Raw genomic sequence first — 17,061 nt, 5'->3', positions numbered from 1 at the left:
CCAGTATCATTACATGTGGAAGTGAGGCTGCCACTTCCCACTAATTTCAATTAGATTGAAGCCACACCCATGGGCAACATGGCTGACAGTCATTCAAGGGGCTGGACTGAACACAGGGACTGTTAGGAACAGCAGAGTTACTGTGAAAGATGGATGGGGAGAGCAGGGGAAGCCAGGCATTGGGGGAAGCAGGAGGCATATTAAGGGTTGCAGAAGAATGGGGTGCTGAAGGTTGTGGGGGGCAGAAGGGAAGGGGAGCAGAGGGAGACAACTCATGGGTAAGGAGAAAGAGTGCTGCCCAGTTGGAAAGGGGGGAGAAGAGAGTGAGTGAAGTGTTGTTTCTTGCAAAAGGCTAAACTAATCCCTTATTGTTTTTATAGTGACATTATTGTTGATATGAACTATTGATATAAGTTTAAAGTTCTGTAATATGTATAGCTGTAACTCATCAATGCCAAAAAGTAATGTCAATTCTATATGCAAGTGTGAATCCATGATGCATTAATTAGGCCAGTGGTTCTCAAACTGTTTATCATCCAGCTCTTCTCTTATAAAAGGAAATAAACTAGGAGGGGAGGGAGTCAAGACAGTAATAGGACATGGATGGCAGTTCTCCTATTTTAGGGCAAGGAGCGGGTAAATTGAGTCTCCATATGAGCAGAAGGGAGACGCATTAATTTCTGTGTCCATTAAAAGTTGATATTTTAACCTGAAATTATCATACCCACATTGGCAAAGGAGTAGGGAGAATTTAAGAAGTAAAAAACAGACTAAAAACATGATTTGATGTTTGTTTGTTTTTAATTTCATGATGGGTATGTTCTGACTCGTGATTTTTGATTTTTTGAGGCTGGTATTACTGGTTCAGCATGTAACAGAATGAGGCCAAAATCCCAGCTGGGTCCTCTGGACACCACCACAATATAAATGTTAAATTAGAATCTGATGTATATTGTGCCAACCAAGAAATTGCATAACTTTCTGTATTCTTTCCTCCATCTTGCCAGTATCCTGTTTTGTCATTCTCAGTTTAGATGAAAGCTCATTGAGAGAGGGACCACATCTTAATTCCCAGTGAAAAGCACCAGATACACCTATGGCACTTTATAGAAGTGCAGCAGCCAATACTTAAACTTTGTCTCATCTGTTAGTTTTTTCCCTTTAAATTGCCAAACATGGGGCATACTGTGCCATTGATTTTTTTGTTACTATTATTTTTTAATCAGAATCCCCATCACAGGCTTCCCATTAATCAATTCTGACTAAAAATTAATGGCACATTATGCCTCATTCAAATCCTGCCTAGGGAATTGATCCTGCAAGTACATGCTATGTAAGTATCTTTCTGTATGCAAGTAGTCTCAGTGAATTACAGTTACTCATGTGAGTATGTATTTGCAGTGTCGGAGCCTGGTTTGTAATTTATAGTCTGATTCAAAGTCCATTGAAATCAGTGAAAAGGCTCCTATTGATTTAAGTCTTTAGTGACAGACAATGGATAGCATTTGATGTGATGGCACTTAGATAGCCCATGTGAAATTAATTTGGTCATTTCAGTCCAGTTGTCCACAAAACATCACCACAATTGTCACCCTCACCGGCAGTTTGAGCTGAGCGGTTGAAGACTGAGTGGGCTGAAAACTGGGGCACTCGCCCCCTAGTGGTGTCTCTCTGGCAAGGGTGGAAACACAATGATAGAGTAGCATGGGGAACATGTGTGTTGCCACGGCCCACACAGTATCTGTTTCTGAGGATAAAAAGAGGATTTTTGGTTTCCAGGGCTGACAAACAGGAACAAAAGTCCCCCCCAAAATGCAAAGAATTTTGAAAAATAATTTGTACTACAAATAATGTAAAAATCCAAGTGGTGAGGACTTTTCCATGAAAGCAAAAGAGAAATGTATGTGCTGTGGGTGAAATTCACGCCTGTGCAGAGGTTCAGCATAAGGCTTTAGTCCTTCTTCACAGAATTGGATTTCCCCCTGTCTGTAGCTGAGTTCCTGTTACTGTTATTGTAGAGATTGTTATTTTATCCTTTATCTGGACACAGCCTTGCCTGCCTGATCCTTCAGTGAGGTCATAATTCTCGGTTGATCACATCACAGTATGCTGCCATGGAAATGATTTTAAAGTCACAAATTGTGTGCATTATGATTTCACAGCAGATGGGCTGTGAGGGAGGACGTCCTCATTTAAATTTTTTTTTTAAATTGCTTTGGTAACTAGCAAGCACAATAAGAAAAATTATGACAGTCTCATCAAAGGTTAATGGATTCATCTCTCTCTGATCTGTGGAAAGTCCAAGAGGAGGAATATTAAGCAGAGGCTGCTTCCATGAGCCCACTCAGCACTTTGGTTCTCTGACTGACTGGAAAATCCTGTAATCTGCCTGACTGCAGAAAACCAAGAGCAGTGGTGTGGAATTCAAACTTCCCTGCATCTCAAAGAACCCTTCAGTTAGTTGGTCTATGCAAAGGCCTAGCAGGAGGTGGTAGATGGTAGGAGTGCAGAAGGCATGTGGCTTTGTTAAAAGACACCACACAGTGAAAGAGGGAGATTTGGACTCCTGAATAAGGAAGACTATTTGGAGATCTATCTGAGGTACTTATATGGCTCCCATCACCAAAACGTCCGAGCCCCTCAAAATCTTTTAAATATATTTATCCTCACAACACGCCTGTGCGGTAGGGAAGTACTATTATCCCCATTTAACAGCTGGGAACTGAGGCACAGAGAGACTGCCATACAGGAAACCGGCGGTGGAGCAAAGAATTGAACCCAGGTCTTCAGGCTAATGCCCTATACACTAGATCCCCTAACCCCAACAGAAGAGATGTCTCTAAGCTAGACATTTGGGTCCTGATTCTCAGAGCTGCTGAGCATCCACAGCTCCTGGGGACCTCACTGGTGTTGTTGGTGCTCTGCATCTCCTTTGATTTCCAGAAGGAGGAGGGAGAAAAGTCACCAGAGAATACGCTCTTCCATAGCAAAGCAGCTCAGCAATCTCAAGGCAGAATTCTGAAGCTAAATATCTCTCTTCTGTGTCTGCAGCATTCATTGTGATCAGCATTTCAGTGGCCGCAGATTGAGTCCTATGTGTTTAACTGATAGCAGTGTGAAATGCTGCATGTTCTACGTTGTTCAATGACTAGTTCTTGATCACTATAAGAAGAAACCAGATGATTCCCAAGATAAGGGATCAGCACTCCTGGAGGTTTTGAAACAGAAAAAGAGAGATGCCAGTGTGCCTTTTGCCAGGACCCATCTTAAGCACAGGCAATACAAGCAAATACTTGGAGGGGTTGCACTTTGGGGATTCTCTCACTCCAGACTCAGCAACTAGTCTTTCCTGTCAGCCATAGGCTCAGAGGGGGAACACATCTTGCCTCCAGATCTCCTCCATCAGCATAGGGCCCTGAAAATCATAAGGTCAGTCCTACCCAAGATTTGATCCAATTAGGTTGCTGTGCTTTTCTGTACATGTATTTTAATGTCTTGTTTTTCAGATAATGCATCAGATCAGCCTCTCTCTGCTCTTCCTGTGCTTGTGATTTATACAACTGAATGAGTAAGAAAACATATTTAACTGATCAGAAACCAAAATGCCCTGGTATGTAGGAAGCTTTCATTGGGTCCTTTCTTTGCAAAAAAAAAAAAAAAGAAGAAGAAGAAAGGGGTGAGGTTGGGGTTTGTTTTTTGGGAGGGTGGATTGGACAAACTGATACTGATATAGAGCCTTGTTTTGCCACCATTCGTTTGCACCATGTGTCCTGACCCTCAGCCAAACACCACTTCCTGCCAGTAGCACAGAGATCAAGATCTCTGCAAAAGAATACAGTACCAGCTTTTGCATTTAAACAATGTATTACAGGTACCTTAGTTTCCACTGACATAGATGATGGTACAAGACCCAATCCACCCCTTAAGTTGTAATAAAATCACCATTTAATTCAATTGAAGATCCATAAATGGATCCATAGCAGAACTAGGGGGCAAAGAGGACAACGATCATAGTGAAATTAGCTATTGGGGCCTAACCTAACTCCCACTGAAGTAAATTGAAAGACTCCCATTGATTTCAATAGGAGCTGGATCTGATCCTACAGTAGCAATTCCACTGTCTTGCAAGTCTCCAGCCAGAGAACGTACCCTATATTAAAGGGATAGCGTCAGGTAACTTTGGTCCAAAATATAGGGTCTCTTTAATGGACATTGATTTTACAACTTGTGAATCTTTTAAAGGGAAAAATATTTTTAAAAAATCAATAAGAATATTAATCCTATAATATTTTACCATCTAAACCTAATCAAAACACATTTTTTCCATTTTTTAAAAATAAATGGAAACAGGTTTTGATTAGATTTCATTGCGGTGTTGGAAACCCAAACACTACAGCATGTGAAAATCTGAAAGCAAAACTGACTAGAAACAAAAGTCAGACTACCTAGTATATTTTCATTACCCAAGCCAATCAAATTGCAGCATGCAAAGAGCGTGAATAGTGAAACATACACTGGAACTGTACTCTGATTTCAGTTGTAATGAACAAAGAGATAATGAATAGTGATAAGCTTTATTTTATATCTATAAAATGTCTATCAACCCCTTTGGTCCCAAATACAAAAAAGATGTATACCTGTGATCTAAGCCAAAAGGCTGAGAAGAAGAGAAACATCTTTTAGCCCCAAAGACTAAGGTCCCAGTCCTGAAAGGAGCTATCCCTTGGCAGACCACTTTAGGCTATCTTCTGCAGTGTCTAGAGGCAGGGGGAAGTCTCTCCCAGCTGTCCTGGATACGAGGCTTTTCAGCTACATTTATGTTGCTCAGGCCCATTTACTCAACGTAAAGAGGTTGGAGAGAGAGTGAGGATCTCGTCCTTAGTCTCACTATCAGTGAAATTCATAACAGAAGGCATAAGTGGGACTTAAGTAGTACATAGACCTTTTGCAGCTGCTCTGCCTAGGAGATAATTTAAACCTGTGTGTGAACCTCCTGTTACGATCCACAGGAGCTCCACTACTTATTATAGTCTTTATATGCTCTTAAGGACTGACCTTTCTTCAAAAGAAGATATAAAAAGCAGGTGGATCTCTGCCTCACTGAGGGCAAAACTTAAGTCACAAGCTGACTTTTTTTTTATTTTAAGCTGTGGTCAGGATTCCCCTACCATGCTTATGCAAAATATAGTCATGTGTGGAGTTGAACTGAAGCATTTCTGTGCAAACCACGTGTCTCCTTCAACTCAGAACAGACTTCCTAGTCAATTCTCTAGTAGACCTAGCACATTAACTCTGATTAGTGTTCTATATGAAGAATAAATAATTGTTGAATGAAACTGTAAGGTCCAAAGATGATCTACAATATGTGACACCAAAGAATGCCCTCATCATATCCTATTCCTGGCCATAAGCAAAAAAATCCAAATAATTCAGCAATGTAGGATGGTGTCACTTTACCCACTTTACAGCAGGGCTGGCAGTTTTAGGTGTGGAGCTCAAATCATCATATTATCTAGACACCCTGATCATAAGAAAATAAGAAGCCATAATATTTAAAACAAGAGGGATCTCTGCTCTCACTGTCGTGGGAAGCAGTGCATGTGTGTTTTGTGCTATGTAATCAACATGGCTTTTGTTTTTTTATCCATTGAGAACCAGGTCCCACACAATGGAATGTTGCAACTTACCCTTTCACACAATGTATAGGCAATTCCCACTCTGTTACATTGCCATCAATCCATTAAACACAGTTTTAAAGTTGTATTAATTATAAGTGATTATTATCTATTGAAAGTTAAGAAGAGTATTCATATATCTGTCATAAATATATATATTTTAAAGGCTACATATGGAGCAGTTAGGCCACTGATTGGGCTTATAAACCAAAGTCACAAATCAACATGATATCCAAAGGCAAAATAGAGCTTGTGGGGATGAGTGAATTAACTGAAATGTGCAAAATCATGTGACCAGACTGACAATGACAGAAGTTGTGCATCTGCTGAGTATTAGCAATACCCGTTATTCCAACAGGAGATTGAAATAAATTTCTTGAGAGCAGTTTGCTCCCAATTTGTTCATATCAAATGGCAGGACACAAATAATTTTTGCATAAGACCAAATTCTCCAATTTTTGATCAAATTGTGGCTCATTTATGTGATAGAAGATCACTAACCTTTTTTGATGGAATACATATTTTTGGAGGACAAACAAATCCCAACAGATAGTTTACTGCAGAAGCCATTGTTGGTACAAGTTACACAGTCTTTGCTATATGACTTTAAGGACCCAAGGGTAGAATTGGCCCTTTAAATGTTTAGGATACTTTTTAGGCTTGATTTTTATTTACATCTATGTCCATTTACACTTTGTAAAGGTGACTCTAAATGGATACAAATGACATTTACGCCTATCCACAGGTCTCTTTGCACTGCCAGAACCCTTTAAAGGGGCTGTAATATAAATGAAAATCAGAACATTTCAAAAGCAGGTGGATTTTTACCTTTTTTGTTCATCTGCTCCTTTAGAAACACAAACACACAGATGCACCAAAACATTGTGGCTTTTGTTTCTTTTCATTTTACAAATTATGGACATGAGGGCAGTCATCAGAGATGATTTTTAAAAAAATTGTTTGAAAGTTCATCCCTTTGTCAGAAATCTAAAAATTCTGAACTGGCTCTGTAGCTGGTCAACCTGCCCCTCACTAGGATCTTCCACCCCACCCCCAGACCCACAATTTGCAAATATTGAGTTGAAGGGTTTTTTTAATAAATCAAAACTGTCAATAAAAACATTTGACCAAAAATAACTCAAAATTTGGAAACTTTCAGCTATTTTCAATAGTAATCTTTTGTGCCTTCAATATAAGTGGAGAGTGTGTATGTCTATCCACCCCTATTACCTAAATCTAGAGCATTAAAAGGTAAGCATAAACCTCAGTTGGAACCACAGAAGAGAAAGGCAGAAATCAATTTTGGTATCAACACTCACAGATATTAAGCTTAACCAGGCAGTCAAAAACACACCTACTCAGTTGAGTGTGCCCCTGTAAAAAAGTCTTCTGACATCACTTTAACATATTTACCTTCTTAGATGATTATTCAGTTACAATAACGTGGTGCTTTTCTTCAAACATTCGAATGCAAGCATCTTGCAATCCCCCATTCTAGACAGAAAAAACAAAATGTTCAATAAACAAGATTATATAGCTGGTTTCAAAGGTGCAAGGTGGGGTCTAACTATGCACCCCACAATACTATTAACATGAAACCAATTTGAAAACTTCAGGGGTGGTTCTAAAACCAAGTCCAGATTCCAGGTTTTTGGAGAGTTCTATATACACAATTAAAATATGAATTTAGAATAGATAACATGTCCCTGCCATTCAGAGGATAGCATGCTTCTCACAAGTCATATTAGCCTGTGATTGCTATAAATGGCTGGTATTTAGAACTCAGATGCAATCAGTACATATGAATTTTAAATGAATTTAAGTAAATAGAAAATAGCGTGCAACCTATCTCACTACATCCTTGTAGGTTAAAGCCAAAAAGACATTAAATCTTAATTTTAAAGGGTGAAAGGATCCCTCTGTTTACAAGAGATGAATGGGAATTTCAGGCATTAACTGAGAAACAGTATTTTTCAGAAAACAATAAACAAGAGTGATCTGAAGTCTTTAAAAAATATAAAAGGTTTAAAAACCTACATTAGAAGTAGAGCATGAAGGAGAAAAAAAAACCTCCTACCTCCCCAGGTAGCCTGACCTGATTCTAAACGAGCTAGTTATATAAGGAAGAAGTTTCATCAATGCCCTTACAATGTAAACAGTGATTGGAACTTTGTTTTCAGCTGATACACAAGATGCACATAGTCACAGCCTGAAAAGGCCAGGACTGTCATTCCTGCCTCCTCACAGATCTGTTTTGTTTCACCAACAGACAGAATTCAGGCAGATCTGAACACTGGGTAAACGAGGAGCACAGGCTGTTTAGCATGCCGCCTCTTTCCTTGTTCTCACCGGCTTCTCTGGCTGCTACACGTGGTCGGGGATCAACAGTTTGCCGAGCTCATCAGTGACACCTTGAACTTTTAAAGAAAATGGGTCTCGCCTTGGGATTTTCGGACACTGCCCCCTTCAAACCTCACTAGAGAAGAGCGTCCCGAAGGGGGCTGTGTAAAACCTGGATCCTGCCTTTTCTTTGTACCCAAGACCTCAAATTGTACCATCATAATAGAGACTGAATCGAGCCGCTCCTACTGCTCCCCAAAACACCCGGTCCCCATGCACTCCTCCAACAGTGCTGTTAAACGCTGGGTCGTGCCAATTTTGGCCTTGCCCCCCCCCCATTATAATGCCTAAACAAAGAGCAAAACACCCACCCACCGTGCATCCTGGAACAAGAGGGCTGCTAATAGCAGATCCATTCCGTCCCCCAAGACTGGATCCTTACAGTTTTTGACCCCAAGCCGCAAAATGCCACTGTCTACCTGAACTACGTTTACACAGGAAAACTGGGTGTGAGGTATGCAGCCAAACATCAGCTGAATCCAGCAAGATTCAGGTGTCAAATTAGAGTGTTTGCATCTCTCTGTTAGGAGGATGTGATGGGACCAGGGGGGTTCTCGGGGGAGAATGGTAGAATCATAGCTTATTCTGTGTTCCCATAGTACAGTTTCTGTGTTTGTGGCCAAAAACACAGCGGGATCCAGATGCCAGATTTGAGGTGTGGTTCATCATGGACTGGATAGTCAAGGTGCAGCAGGAACAGCTACTGCTTGCTCGCTTTTTAGGAGGTCGCATCTGGGGGGGACTAGGACCAAAAACTGACAGAGCCCTGTTCTGGGCCCACCTCCGTGTATTTATGCCGCTGGCGCTGTGGGACGCATTGGGGTCTTTTTGGTGTAAGAGGAGCGTTTACACTTGTTCTTCATGAAGCGTTACCATCTGGGGCGCGGGGGGAAATGAGTAGGATCCAGATGCCAGAAGCGGATGGGGAGGGGCAGTTGCATGGGAATGTGTTGGAGGGGCTGTGGTATTTTCTAGGGGGTAGGGAAGAGGCAGTGGGAGTGGTTATCCTTGTTTTCTATTTCAGTGGGATCGATTGGGGTCTTGGGTACAACATCAGCAGGATCCAGGTAGATGCAGTTTTTGGCATATCCAATGATCTCTCTCCCGGCCCTGCCAACTCCTAGCTAAATAATAATAATATAAAAAAACTGGCGGTAGCGATAGACTTTTAAGTTACCCAAAAGGGAGAGAACTCCCCCCCCTCCGACACACAGACACACGTGGATGGATCGCGGAGGGGGAGGAATTTTTTTTATAATGAGTCTCTTAAAGGCGCCTGGGTCAATTTCAGTTTCTAACTTTCTCCCAAATAAAGGGACCCCGGTGGAAGAGCCGCCGGTGGTATCGTATGCAAATACGCATGCTGACGTCAGAGATCATGTGGGTTTTGGCGTAGATCCCCACTGATCGAAGGATTTTTTTTTAATTTAATTTTATTTTTTTTGCCAGTGTTTGTGCTGCGGGGGGGGGTGGTGGCGGTGAGGGGGGCTTTGCCCAGGCTCCCCAGCCGGCTCCCACGTTCCCCAGCGTGGCGACAGGCAGAGCCCTTCCACTGGGGGAAAGTTCGTGCCGCCGCCGCCTAAAGCCCTGGGCGCAGGTAAGAAACTCCCCCCCCTCCTTCCCCTTCCCCCCCCCCCCCCCCCGCTTGCAAGAAACCCCGACCCGCCAGGGGAAGTGCCGAGGGCTCCCTCGAACCCGGGAACCTCGCTGCCCACATGCACTTGCGAGCGCTCCTGCTCCTCGCCGGAGCCCAGCGCAGCGCAGCCGGTCGCCAGCCACTCGGACCCAACTTTTCCTCCCCGACTAGCGCCTTCGGAAACGGGCTTGTGAAGGGAACTTCAGCTGGGAAGGAGGGGGGGGGGGATTACAGCAGGGAGAGAAGCTGCAGGCTGGAGGGGGGGGGATCTGATTTTGTTTAAACGTATCCACCCCCCCATGCAAGTTTCGGTGAATGGGGCAGAGAAGAGGAGGAGGGAGAAGGAAAAAAAACATGTCTACGTTTCCTTGTGTCTGTCGACATCAGCAACACAAAATATGGCGTCCGCTTTCGACAGGGCGTTACGTAGAGGCGAGCAGGGAGATTTTTTTTTTTTTTTTTGGTATTGCTTCCTTTTAAAAGCTCCCTCTGGTTTAAAGCCAAATAAATCCAAGGATCTGGGTGCCCAACGGGGGGGGGGCAGGTCCCCTGGCTCCTGCTGGAACGCGTAGCGTTTGCACCGCTCGCCGCCCCACTCCTCTGAGTTGGCAGAGATGGGGGGGGGGTATTCTTTCCCAGTGACGATTTGTCCTTAACGTGGTGGTAGGCACCATGACGCGCTGGGGCGCAGCCCCTTTAAATTCTAACAGCTCCTGGTAACTGCAGATAAGAGGTGAGAGAGAGAAGCAGCTGCTGAGATATTGTGTTACAATCATGAGCTAGAGTGTTTCTATCCCCGGCCCCGAGGTGGGTAGAGGTTGACACCCCCGCCCCAACACACTACCCCCACAGAAAACTTGCCACGACACTGATCATCCTCCAAACGGAGTTGCTCTTCTCTTTTTAGTGCATCCATCTTTCCTCCTTTTAAGAAAAAAAAAGTCTCTCTCAGTGGCTGGTGCTTCAAACCATCCCATCAGAGGTTAATTCCTCGTTGCTGGTGGTGGTGTTTTCAGTTCTTTTGTTGCAACTTGCTTTTCAAAGACAACGTTAGTAAACTTAGAAATCTTAGTTAAACTTGTCTCTTGGCTTCTTCCGACCACTTTTGGGAAGAGTCTTCCAGAATCCTGGCAGAGCTTTTGATTTTTATAAAGCATTACATCGGTGATTTTTGTTCTTTTCTGTCTTGGCTGAGACTAGGGGGAGAGAGGAAGAGAGACAGATTCTCTTCCCCCCCCCCCCGTGTTGATAGGATTAAAACTTGGTTCTCAGGAAGTGAAGTTGTGATTTGCTGAGGAGTTCCACCTGATTGATTGACTTCAAAGACATGTGGGGGTCTCTGCCCTCAACTGTTTCCTGATTGCCTTTTGTTTGCTTTTACTGTGGGAATCCAGCCTTCCGCAATGCCAGCTTTTTAAATGACAGGTTTCAGACTAGCAGCCGTGTTAGTCTGTATTCGCAAAAAGAAAAGGAGTACTTGTGGCAATTTAGAGACTAACAAATTTATTTGAGCATAAGCTTTCCTTAACTTTTTAAATGGGGCTTCTCCGGTAACTTTTTTGAATGAAAGTTCCTGATCTTGTCAGTGCAGATGCTGTTTGCAAACGATTGGAGTTGTAGAGGATTGCAGGAGGCCTGCCAAAAGAGAAGAACAAAATAAACAAAACTCTGTTAAAATTTGAAGTATAAAGGGGTGGGGGAAGATACTAAAGAACTGGGGAAGGAGAGCTAAGCAGGAGGTATTAAACCAAAAGGTAACTTTACATTTAGACGATCTCTGTGTTTCATCATCTCATTACATTTCTGTCCCAAGGCAGCAATGCCACAAAGCATCAGATGACTACCAACAAGAATATATATCTTGTAAAATGGCATATTTAACAACACCAGGGAGTTATGAAGCTCTCATAAGTGCTTGGTCACCAGTGGAATACTACTTGTTTTTTTTGTTTGTTTTAAATATGAGAATACAAGCAACCATAGTGTGATTTCTTTCCCCAGCTGCCGTTTGACTGTGCAGATATCAGGGCCCCAGTTCAGGAAGATACTTCAGCATGTGCTTAACTTCAAGAACATGAAGCCTCAACTAATTTCCTGAATCAGGGCGTAACACATTAAAAATGACAACTACCTGAACTCCCTTTTTAAAAAGAAATATTCTGGTTGTGTAAGCACTCTCTGATCTCTAAAAAGGAAAAGGAGTACTTGTGGCACCTTAGAGACTAACCAATTTATTTGAGCATAAGCTTTCATGAGCTACAGCTCACTTCATCAGATGCATCAAATAAATTGGTTAGTCTCTAAGGTGCCACAAGTATTGCTTTTCTTTTTGCGAATACAGACTAACACGGCTGCTACTCTGAAATCTCTGATCTCTGTTTCATTTTTTGGTTTACATACAAGTAGTTTGCCTCTTGCTTGTTAATGCTCTGCCTTTATTTGTTACTCTCAGTGCTATGGGTTAAGCATGTGGTCAGTCTCAGGTATGAGGCACTAACAACCCTGTAAAACCACTTAAATTCATAACTTTATGTATTAATTTCCCCATCAAAGAAAGCAATGTACTGCACAGTATGATAGTTGAAAATTTAAATGCTAAGAAGCCTTTTAAAGTTTTAGCACCAGCCTTTATTCTCATTCTACACCTTTAACCTATTCATTCTTTCCAAAACCTCTACCATATATGGGTGGAAGATTTCACTTGTCATCTCCTCTCTGTGCCCCTTATGTTCCCAATCTAGGGAAGCACTTAAGCACATGCTTAATTTGAGCATGTTAATAGACCAATTGATGTCAGTATGACAACTCATGCCTAAAATTAAAGCTAAGTTCCCACCTGCTCCTCCACATAAAGAGCAGAAACTCTCTCAGGTTTTCTCCGGATAGGTTGCCAGTTGAATGTTTGAAAGTAGCTCATTCTTGGATAAATAATTCCTCTCAAGTTCCAGAAGTCCTCTTCTCCAAGTTATGATAAATATATGATCTCTAATCAGCATGTATAAAATTAATATGCTGGCCCTAGTACTAGATGTTAGTACCATCACATCTGTTCTTTTTGCTGGTGAAACTTTATGAGACAGCATTTGAGTGTAAAAAAGGTATCCTTTTTTTTCTTTTTCTTTTTCTTTTCTGAATCCCCAAAGTATCTGATTGCTGTTGACCAGGCCTGGATCTGCTTGTCCCTGTACAGAATGTTGATTTTAAGGCCAGAAATGACATCACAGTATTTGCATGTATCATGACTTCACTTTTTACTCCCCCTGTTCTTGGATGGTCTTGCAGAGTATCTTAGCTGCAGCACAGTTAATGTTTTGGGTCTGTTTGTGGTGTAGTTTGTTTTTGTTTTTATCCTGGCCCAAATTACTGTTCATCATGTCCACTGAGTTTGAGGAATAAAAAGGGCTACTGACAATAAATAAAATAATATGTTGTGTATAATTTACGGCAGTATCGCTGTAAAACCAGATCCCTTCACAATTGAGGGGATGTTTTGTAGATAATAGGAAAATTTAGTTTAACTTTTCAATGAAAACAGTGTGATCTAGATTTTTGGCTTTTAAAAAGGAATTTCTTCCATGCTTTAGCATCACTTGACTAATAGTGTTTTGCCCTAATTTGTGAACCTTTCTGGTGGTAGCATATGTACACTTTAAAATAAGTAATAAAACGAAACACAAGAATAACACATAAGATTTGAATTTAAACCTACCAAAGTAACTCACTGCGTGGTGTGCAGATATGTTTATGGGTGTCACGTCAGCTGTAATTCATGTTTGTTTTGTTGGTTTATTTTATAAACCATATAAAAATATATCATTCTGAAATTTATTACACATCTGCTTGTTACCCAGCACATATTAGTTTTGGTGCAAAAATACACTTTAAGCTATAAAGACCCTCTTGACTCCCAGATCTGCACTGAAAACATTCTTCATGTGCAACAGCTTTTATGGACACCGCATTCTATTTCCACCGGCCTTAATATGTAGCAAAGCCTGGCTGAAATGAAGAGGGTATTTGCACCATTCAAAAGAAAGCAGTATCAGCACTACTAACCTCAGTCATTCAAAAATCATTAATCCGGCCCCAAAACATCATGACATTGACTTAAAAATCATGAGATTTTTAAGAACAATATATTTTGAGTTCTTTATACATACCTTGTCATTTTTGAGCCTCTATGGTTCATGTTTTTAAGCTATTCTCTATAGCCACAAGGATTAGAAACTTTCTTTATGTGAAAACTGAGATTTACGTCTCATGCCAAATACTGAGACTAGTGATAAAATCCTGAGAGTTGGCAACACTTGATTCCTGGCCTGGCCTAAAGTAAAGCTTGCCTAAAGTACTAAAAAGTTAAGTCAGTCCAGCTACGTCACTCAGGGGTGTGAAAAATCAACACCCCCGAGCAATGAAGTTAAGCCACTCTAACCCCTGGGATAGACAGCGCTAGATCGATGGAAAAATTCTTCTGTCAACGTAGCTACTGCTTTTTGGTGAGATAGATTACTTATACTGATGGGAGAACGCTGAAGTGCTGCGGCAGCTGTGTGTGCCACTGTAGGATTTCAAGCGTGGACAAGCCATGAATGCTGTAGTATTGCAGAGAAAGACACTGTGTAGTGTGATTTCACACATTCAGTGTTGGAGAGGCCAGGGCTGGATTAATGTACAGTATAGGTAAAGTAGGCACAAGACTACAGCCCAAATTTGTGGAGGCAAGGGGGGAACAGTTTTGTTTTGCTTTATTACCAATGCAGGTTTGCACACAGACTGAAAGCACTTCACTTACTTGAGTCGGTGGCTTTGCAGCCTGGCACACGGGGCCATGGTGCCACTCGCTAAAGTAAGTAAAGTTGTTTCAGTTCTTGTGAAAAGCCACTTCCCGCAGCTCCCATTGGCTGAGAATGGCGAACCGCGGCCACAGGGAATTGAGGGGCTCCATGCCTGCAGATGCTCGAAGTAAACAAAACGACAGTGTATTAGATATTCAATTCAATGATTTCATAGAGTTTTTAAAATCCATCAGATTTTGGAGTAGACCCCTTTGTAAGCCAACCCCCGCTCTTTGATGCGTCACATTTTTACCAAAAATATTCAGCTTATGAACAAGTATATACGGTATTTAAATTTTCACAGTTGTACAAAATTATGAGTTTTAAGTATTTTTTGGTTGATCTAAATTTTCAGTTGCAGGAAATTTGGGGCATGTCAGACAATTTATTTAATGAAGTAGCTGTTACAATTCAAAAAGTTAAAGCTGTATAACCAATAAAACACGAAGTATCAACTTCGCATCAAAACATACTAGAGCTTGAATTACGGATAAGTACTTTTGTAAGTTCTCAGGCAGCAGCTTTCTTAATTCACCCATCTATAAATTTCTATTATTGATGGAAATATTTTTTCATCAATGTGTGTACAGTCAAATCAAATCAACATTTACCATAAAAATACTTACCAATAAAAATTTTAATCCTTCCAACCCTACATAAGAAGTACCTTTGAAGACATGCATTCTAATAGACGAATACATGCATTACAATGTTAAACACACTGCAACTAATGCTGAAAGGATCTTGAAATTCACTCTTGTGAGGCCACATCTCTGTGTTACGAAATTAAGGTGTTGAGCCAGGACAGACCTATGCTACTGCTGCCATTCAGCCATCCAGGAGCCAGTGGGGATTTTCATATTTGGCAGTGGGAACACAGTAGCAGGAGCCAGCAGGGAGCTTGACTGGGCAAGGAATGTTGAGGAGGGGACTGGAAGCAAATTGTGAGGAAGCAGATCTATGTATTGTGTACCGTTAAAAACAGCGCACTGGGTGAAATTCTGTTGAGGGCCTGCTGAAAGATCTATGCCTCACATACATCCTGGGGTAAGAGCATGGATGATAAATAGAAAATTCCAGGAACCTCCTTAACACAAATGTGTTTCACCCTGTTAAAAGTACAAGGCTATGCAACCAGAATTCTGATGACTACATACTCCATGAGAATTCCTTGATTGAATTCTAGCCCCATAATTTGGATGAATGTATGTTTATTTTCCAGACTTTTGTTTATAAAGACCTTGGTTAATATTCCACATGTATTTTGGGCTCTCTTGCTCCCCTCTCTCCATAGTGGAATGTTCCACTAGAGGAAAACGGAACAACCATGCCACCCAGTCAGGCTTCCCTGATGGTGTGAAAGCTGCACGAGCTGTGACTCTTATTAAAAAGAGAGCGTCAGAACACTGGAGAGCCCTGTGTGCTGCAGGATCCTGTTGTTCGTAGATATGGAAGAAAAGACATCCGAAGGCCAGGTCTACAGTAGGAGTGCTTTGCCAATATAGACATACTGGTGCGCTACGCTGGCAAAGCACTTCTAGTGTGCGCACGGCTGACACCAGCAAAACTGCACTTTTGCTGGCATAGTGTCTTCCAACCCTGTCAGTGAAATAAGTGACGTCTGCAAAAGAGCAGTTTTGCTGGTGCAAGTGCATTTGCATTAGGGGCTTTTGCTGGCACAGCTGCGTCGGTCACAAATCACACCTCATCATACCCCGACCAACATGTTTATGCCAGCAAAAATTTGTAGTGAAGACCTGGCCTAAGACATGCCAGAGCAGAGCTGTTTGCTACAGTATATCTCTCCATTTCTTGGTCTCTTCAGATCAAGACTGGGTGCCTTTCTGGAAGTTATGGTTTAGCCAAACAAGCTGTTGTGCTCAATATAGAGTAACTGGGTGAAATTTAATGGCTTCTGATATACAGGAGATCAGATTCAGCAATTCTCAAACTGTGGGTCGGGACCCCAAAGTGGGTCGCGATCCAATTTTAATGGGGTCGCCAGGGCTGGCTTAGAGTTGCTGGGGCTGGGCTAGGTTACAGGCCCCCGGCCTAGGCTGGGCCTTGGGCTTTGCTCAGGCTTCAGTCCCCCCTTTCTGGGGTCCTGTAGTAATTTTTGTTGTCAGAAGGGGGTCACGGTGCTATGAAGTTTGAGAACCCCTGGATTAGATGATCTACTGGTCCCATCTCAACTTAAATTCTGTGCATCTAAGAATTTCCCAGTGGTTTGTCCAGGCTAGTTTTAAATATCTTAGGGATCTGCTTGGGTGGCTGTTCCACACCCTAATATATCTTTCTTGCTGCCAGGAAATTTTTCCTGATATTTGGACTCCGTTTTCCTTTCTTAATTTGTGCCTATTAGTCCTAGTTTTACCCCCTTTACCATCCTAAATAATTTCTGTTTATTATTTGCACCCTCCAGTTAACTGTAGATTTCAGATCCTCTCTTAGTTGTCTGTTTTTACCATACTATTGGTCAGTAAATGCTGAAACTGTTTTTACTCATTTGGGCTTT

At 41.8% G+C, this 17,061-nt stretch overlaps 1 protein-coding gene and 1 long non-coding RNA gene across 5 annotated transcripts in view; one reads left to right on the top strand and one right to left on the bottom strand.

Moving 5' to 3' along the window:
- LOC311515576 overlaps positions 1-10,941 on the bottom strand; it is a 48,771-nt gene extending 37,830 nt beyond the window's left edge. The window contains exons 1-2 of the long non-coding RNA XR_014710182.1: positions 10,573-10,941; positions 7,089-7,169 (exon numbers count right to left, since the gene is read on the bottom strand). This is a non-coding gene — a long non-coding RNA (uncharacterized lncRNA). The remainder of the gene's footprint in view (positions 1-7,088; positions 7,170-10,572) is intronic.
- ZHX2 (zinc fingers and homeoboxes 2) overlaps positions 9,526-17,061 on the top strand; it is a 115,897-nt gene continuing 108,361 nt past the window's right edge. For 2 of the 4 annotated variants that reach the window (XM_084618766.1, XM_084618764.1), the window contains exon 1: positions 9,536-9,672. The gene's annotated coding sequence lies outside the window, so the exon portion shown is untranslated. Of the gene's footprint in view, positions 9,673-17,061 lie in introns of all 4 variants that reach the window. The other 2 variants (XM_084618765.1, XM_084618767.1) reach the window with 2 other exon arrangements.

This window comes from Lepidochelys olivacea (assembly GCF_965140295.1).
Source record: "Lepidochelys olivacea isolate rLepOli2 genome assembly, chromosome: 2".
Lineage (NCBI taxonomy): Eukaryota > Metazoa > Chordata > Testudines > Cheloniidae > Lepidochelys > Lepidochelys olivacea.
Note: the sequence above shows the minus strand (reverse complement) of the source record. Positions and strands in the feature narration are given on the sequence as shown.